Below are 7,469 nucleotides of genomic sequence, written 5' to 3'. Positions count from 1 at the left end.
CTCCACATCCTTTCCAGCATCTGCTGTCACCTGAGTTTTTAATCATAGCAACTGCTATGGGGTAGCTGTGGACTGCTGTGGGTAGAATCTCAGGGTTGTTTTGATTTGCATTTCCCTGATGACTAAGGATGTTGACCATTTATTTTTTTTTTCCTGTTGTCTACAGAGAACACAACTTTATTCTTTATAGAAACCAAGTCATTCCCTAGAATCCTCCCTTGTCTTTTGCCATAGTAAAATAAGTAGCTGTTCCTCCCAGAGTGTTGACAGAAGTCCTGGGGGCAAGTCCAGCAGAGATGAAGAACTTGCTGGAAGGCCTTAGTCCTGGCTCTTAGAGTCAGGGGTATCCTCCTCCTCAGACTCTCCTTCAGACTCCTGCATGCTCTCAGGAATATCATCATCCATCTGCTTGAATCTTCCCAACTGGACATCCCACATGTATTTGATGGTCACTTTGAATTAAGCCATCTCATATGCAAGATGGCCTGGTCTGGGGTCACCTTCTTTGCATACTTCGTAGTCAGACAACAAGGTTACCACACCTTTCTTGAGGGCAGTGGGTAGGCCCAGCTGCCTCACCTGTGGCTCTATAGAATGAGGGAACTGCTTCAGGGGCCCTGCATCTAGGCTCACAGTTAAAGTTGCTTCTTTTCCTGCTTGAGCAAAATCCCTTTCTGTATACTGTCTGAACCACTCATTCACCTCCTCCGTTGTGCAGTTGTTAAAAAGAAGCCCAAACTTCCCCTCTCAACTTCTTGCTGACCTCATGTATGTTGCTTTTGTATTCCTCAGATGGGCTTCTCACAAGGCTGCCATCATCACCTTGTTTTTGCCAAAGAACATCTGACTGTGCTTCTAGGCATTCCAGACATCCTTCAGCTTGCTGTTCCTCATGTTGGCCACAGAGAGGATGAAGAGGTACCTGTAGGTGTCCACACATTTCTGAAGCTCTTAAATCGGGTTCTGCTTCAGTTCCAAGCATTTCTTGGCAGTTTTTGTTAAGGAAACTTTCTTGCCTCACTTGGATTTGGGCATCAGAACAAAGGCATGTGTGTGAACATTTCTTTAGGTGCTTTGTTGCCATCTAAGTTACCTCAGTTGAGAATTCTGTTTAGCTCTCTTCCCCATTTTAATAGGGTTATTTGGATCTCTGGAGTTTAGCTTCCTGAATTATTTACATGTATTAGATAATAGTCCTCTATCTAATATGGAATTGGTAAAGATCTTTTCCCAGTCTCCTGGTTGTGGTTTTTATCCTATTGACAGCATCCTTTGCCTTGCAGAAGCCTTGCAATTTTATGAGGTCCCATGTGTCGAGTCTTGATCTTAGAGCATAAGCCATTGGTGTTCTGTTCAGGAAAATTTCACCTGTGCTGATGTGTTTAAAGTTCTTCCCCACTTTCTCTTCTACAAGTTTCAGTGTATCTTGTTTTCTGTGGAGGTCCTTGATCAACTTGTACTTGACCGTTGTACAAGGAGTTATAAATGGATCAATTTACATTCTTCTACATGCAGACCACCAGTTGAACCAGCACCATTTGTTCAAAAAATGCTGTCATTTTTTCATCAGATGGTTTTAGTTCCTTTGTCAAAGATCAAGTGACGAATGGTGTGTGGGTTCATTTCTCGGTCTTCAATTCTATTCCACCGATACCTGACTGTCACTGTACCAATACCATGCAATTTTTTTTATCACTATTGCTTTTTAGTAAAGCTTGAGGTCATGGATAGTGATTCTGCCAGAAATTCTTTTATTGTTGAGAATAGATTTTGCTATCCTGTTTTTTTTTCTGTTGTTATTCCAAATGATTTTGAGAATTGCTCTTTCTAACTCTGAAGAATTGAGTTGGAGTTTTGATGGGGATTGCATTGAATCTGTAGATTGCTTTGGATAAGTTGGCCATTTTTCTTCTATTAATCCTGCCAATCCACAAGCATGGGAATTCTTTATGTCTTCTGAGGTCTTTGCTTTCTTTCTTCAGAGACTTGAAGTTCTTGTCATACAGACATTTCACTTGCTTCAAGTCACACCAAAATATTTTATACTGTTTGTGACTCTTGTGTATGGTGTTGTTTCCCTAATTTCTTGCTCAGCCTGTTTATCCTTTGAGTAGAGCAAAGCCACTGATTAGTTTGAGTTGATTTAATATCCAGCCATTTTGCTGAAGTTGTTTATCAGCTATAGGAGTTCTTTAGTGTAGTTTTTGGGATCACTTAAATATACTATGATATCATCTTCAAATAGTGATATTTTGACTTCTTCCTTTCTAATTTGTATCCATTTGGCCTTCTTTTGTTGTCTAATTTCTCTAGGTAGAACTTCAAGTACTGTATTGAATAGATAGGGAGAGATTGCACAGCCTTGTCTAGTCCCTGATTTTTGTGGTATTGCTTCAAGTTTCTCTCCAATTAGTTTTATGTTGCCTACTGGTTTGCTGTATATTGCTTTCACTATGTTCATGTGTGGGCCTTGAATTCCTTCTCTTTCCAAGACTTTTTACTTGAAAGAATGATGAATTTTGTCAGATGCTTTTCAGCACCTAATGAAATGTTCATGTGTTTTTTCTTTGAGTTTGTTTATGTAGTTGATTACATAGATGGATTTCCATATATTGAACTATCCCTGCATTCTTGGGATGAAGCCTACTTGATTATGGAGAATGATTATTTTTATTTACTCTTAGATTTGATTGGGGGGAATTTTATTGGGTACTTTTGCATGGATATTCATAAGGGAAAATGGTCTTCAGACCTATTTCTTGCTTGGGTCTTTGTGTGGTTCTGGTGTGTATTTTGTGTGAATGACTGTTTGTTTCATGTTAAAAAGAAAAATTGGTAAGGATTTCATCTGCTGGCAACCTCTTGAGCCAGCTGCAGTTTGTGGGGGGACCGATTTAAAGCCATGCCACAGTGCAGCTCACTCACCCAGGAGGCAAACATGGCTGGGGAAAAAGCCGCTTTTAAAAGCCCAGAAGCCTCAAGTTTGGGAAAATTTTGGTTTAACTTATGAAATTTGTGTAATCGCTTTATACTTGTTTCTAATCGGTTTTAATGGTATAAGGTTTTACATATCTTGACTAAAGAGTTATAAATTAATTGGTTATGATTTAAAAGGTATGGCATTATTAAGAAAAGGTTAGTTTAAAACTGGTGATTCAGTGTTGGGGCCATCTTAACTAGCTACATGTGGCCTAACCAACTCATGCCTTGTTCTTGTTTATAATTGGTCTTAAAGTTATGAGTATATTTTGCATGTCTTGACTATATAGAGTATTTGCTTATAAGTCATTGGACATGATTTAAAAGGTATATGTTATTAACAAAAAGTTAGATTAAAGCTGGTAGTTTAGGGTAGTCACCATTTTTAAACAACACGTGGCATGACACAACCCAGGAAATACAGTCCTTTAAGATGCTTCTAAATTGGCATGGTATTTTGTGTGAATCTTGGCCTGTAGATTGGACTTAATAAAGATTAAGATTTAAAATAATGTCTCTTTAATAAGTTACACTGTCATACACTTGAACATAAGACCTGGCAGACAAACCTTGTGCTGTAAAGTAATGTGTTTGCCATTGATTTTAAAGAAAATAGATTGTTTAAAATTGGGATTTCCTTTCAAAATTGCATTTGTCCTCAAATATTGCAAGGAAAAATTGAGTTACAATAAACATCGCCAGTGTGTCATTGGCTGCAGTATTCAGTTTGCAGGCTCACATGGATGGAAGGATTGCATGTATGTTAAAGACACTTGCAGACCCCCTGGCTTCAAAACTTACACAAGTGGACCTCCAAAAGGGAGCCACATAGAACTCAGATCTATGTGTGTTTGTTTATGAACAAGCATGGGTACCAGTGAGACGTGCGAGGCAAGGTACCACATGGGGAGGTGAACTTCTGCTTCTGAGTCCCCAGGAAGTACACCTAATTGCATTGGGGTTAACAACGAGAAGCTATCCTTAAAATAATAAGGGAGCCTATTACCCCTCTTCTGAAAAAGAGGTTATACAATATTTAAGAGGAATTATGGTCAATGCTTCCCCTCCTGGTTAAGGCCCGCCTTCTTATGAAGGATATTTATCTACTTGTTTTCTACCTCCTCGTTTTCAAATTAATAAAAAAGGAAGGAAATGTACAGAACCATATTGTGGCAGTCATGCACATGGTTTGAGTTTGACATTAGTCAAGGACAATCCCTGGCTTTGGGCAGGAATCTGCCCTTAGGACATAATAGGGAAGTAGGTTAAAGCAGGAATTTTTATCCTAGGGTGGAGAAGCTCAGTGAAGGTTAAGCTCATTTTTTCTCCAGGTCTAGGAATTCCTGAATTAAGCAGGTGACCCACCCAGCTGCTGGAGCAGTCGAGACAAGGACCTCCAAGAGAAGCTAGACAACTTCCACCAGAACTCAGCCCGGAGTCTAGGGTGAAGGGTTTGCCCAAACTGTTAAAAGGTCCAACTGCCACTAAAGTTTCTGGCCTTGATCAGTGAAATATTGTCTTGGCCCTCCTTCTTTTCACCCCTTCCCCATCCATCCCTCAGCTTCTGTTCCAGCAACCCAATTCTTAATAGCTGCAGGCAGCTATGGAATACAGCTTCTGGTATCAACAAACTGTGGCTTCATAGAACTAATTTGGTAGTATTCCTTCTGTTTCTATTTTGTGGAATATTTTGAAGAGTATTGGTGTTAGATCTTCTCTGAAGGTCTCATAGAATTCTGCACTAAACCCATCTGCTCCTGATCTTTTATTGGTTGGGAGAATATTGATGACTGATTCTATTTCTTTAGGGGTTATGGGAATTTTTAAATTGTTTATCTGATCCTGATTTAACTTTGGTATTTGTTATCTGTCTAGAAAATTGTCCATTTCATTCAGATTTTTCCAGTTTTGTTAAATATAGGTTTTTGTAGTAGGATCTGATGTTTTTTATTTTCTTGAAAAGTAGACAAATGGATGGAGCTGGAGAACATCATACTAAGTAAGGTAACACAGTCTCAAAAGATCAATCATGGTATGCACTCACTGATAAGTGGATATTAGCCTAGAAACTTTGAATACACAAGACATAATCCACAAATTAAATGATGTCCAAAAAGAATGGAGGAGTGGCCCCTGGTTCTGGAAAGACTCAGTGCAAGAGTATAGGGGAATTACAGAACAGGGAAGTGGGAAGTGGTAGGTGGAGGAACAGGGGGAGGGAAGAGGGATTATGGGACTTGCGGGGAGTGAGGACCCAGAAAAGGGGAAATCATTTGAAATGTAAATAAAAATATATTAATAAAAAAAAGAAAAAAGAAAAGTATGTTCTTTTATTGAAAAGGAAGTAAAAACATTTTATGATAAAATTGAAGATGTACATAGAAAATATTTCTGATAAAATGGAAGAGATATGTAATATATAGAAAAATATTAAAATTGACAATTCCATGGAAAATTAAAGAGTAAAATGGTAGGCATAAAAACATTGCTAAATTAAATGAAAAAGGAAGTAGAAACATTTTATGATAGAATTGAAGATTTATGTGCAAAGTACTTCTGATAAAATTGTAGAAAAATGTAGAAAAACATGTTAAAATTGAAGATTATCTTAGAAAATTTTATATAGATATAATAATGGTAGGCACAAATGTATTCCTAAGTTGATTGAAAGGGGAATTATAAGCCTTTTCTGATAAAGTTGAAGATTTACATGGAAAATATTTCTCATAAATCTGAAAAAATATATAGAAAAATATGTGAAAATTGAAGATTATAATAGAAAATTTTACACAGAAAATGGTAGGCATAAAAATAATTATAAGTTGATTGAAAGTGGAATTATAAACATTAATAGGTGAAATTGAAGATTTACATGGAAAATATTTCTGAGTACATTTAAGAAATATATAGAAAAACTGGTTAAAATAGACTATTTCATGGAAAATTTTATAGATAAAGTGTTAGACATATAAACTTCTCTACATTACTTGAAGGTGGAATTAAAAACACTTTGTGATAAAATCAGAGATTTACATGGAAAATATTTGTGATAAAGTAGAAGAAATATATGGAAAAGCATGTTAAAATTAAAGATTATCATGAAAAATAATGTAGATAAAATGGTAGACACAAAAAACATTACTAAAGAAGTACTAATATTTTCTGATAAAATTGAAGATTAACATGAAAAATATTTCTGTTAGCCTATGTCTTTTTATTGGGGAATTGAGTTTATTGATGTTAAGAGATCGTAAGGAATAGTCATTGTTGCTTCCTGTTATTTTTGATGTTATGTTTATGTTTGTGTGGTTATCTTCTTTTGGGTTTATAGGAAGATTAATTTCTTGCTTTTTTAGGGTATAGTTTCCCTCCTTGTTTTGGAGTTTTCCATCTATTATCATTTGTAGGGCTGGATTTGTGGGAAGATATTGTGCAAATTTAGTTTTCTCATGGAATATCTTGATTTCTCCATATATGGTGATCGGGAGTTTTGCTGGGTTAGTCTGGGCTGACATTTGTGTTCTCTTAGGGTATCTATGAGATCTGCCCAGGATCTTATAGCTTTCATCATCTCTGGTGAGAAATCTTGTGTAATTCTGATAGGTCTGTCTTAATAAGTTACTTGCCCCTTTCTCCTTACTGCTTTTAATGTTCTTTCTTTGTTTAGTGCATTTGGTGTTTTGATTATTATGTGCCAGGAGGACTTTCTGTTTTGGTCTAGTTGGGTATTTTTCTTCTATAATTTTGTCGAAGATATTTCCTGGCCCTATAAGTTGGGAATCTTTACTCTCTTGTTTACCTATAATCCTTAGGTTTGGTCTTATTGTGTCTTGGATTTCCTGGATGTTTCAGGTTATAAGATTTTTGCATTTTGCATTTTCTTAGACTGTTGAGACAATGTTTTCTATGGTATCTATAGTACCTGGGATTCTTTCTTCTATCTCTTGTATTTTGTTATTGATGCTTGCATATATGACTTATGATTTCTTTTCAAGCTTTTCTATCTCCAGAGTTGTCTCCCTTTGTGATTTATTCATTGTTTCTACTTCCACTGTTAGATCGTGGATGGTTTTGTTCAGTTCCTTCACTTGATTGTGTTTTCCTGTAATTCTCTAAGGAATTTTTGTGTTTTCTATTTAAGGGCTTCTGCCTGTTGACCCATGTTCTCCTGTATTTCTTTAAGGGAATTATTTAAGTCCATCTTGAAGCCCTCTATCAGCATCATGAGATACTATTTTAAATCTAACTCTTACTTTTCTGATGTGTTGGGGTGTCCGGGACTTACTGTGCTGGGAGATTTGGGTTCTGATTTTGCCAAATAGCCTTGGTTTCTCTTGGTAGGGTTCTTGTGCTTGACTTTCATTATCTGGTTATCTCTGGAGTTAGTTGGTCTTGCTGTCTCTGGCTGGAACTTTTCCCTCCTGTGGACCTGTAAGCCTGTGTCTGTACTCTTGGGAGACAAACTCTCTTCTGGCAGGGTCACCTCTGTA

General features: G+C 36.8%; 1 pseudogene; it reads right to left on the bottom strand.

Moving 5' to 3' along the window:
• Positions 1-318: 318 nt before the first annotated feature.
• On the bottom strand, positions 319-1,035 carry LOC127691470 (mRNA turnover protein 4 homolog; annotated as a pseudogene).
• Positions 1,036-7,469: the final 6,434 nt, after the last annotated feature.

The sequence above is a fragment of the Apodemus sylvaticus genome, chromosome 1, assembly GCF_947179515.1.
Source record: "Apodemus sylvaticus chromosome 1, mApoSyl1.1, whole genome shotgun sequence".
Lineage (NCBI taxonomy): Eukaryota > Metazoa > Chordata > Mammalia > Rodentia > Muridae > Apodemus > Apodemus sylvaticus.
This window is presented reverse-complemented; position numbering and strand designations above follow the sequence as displayed.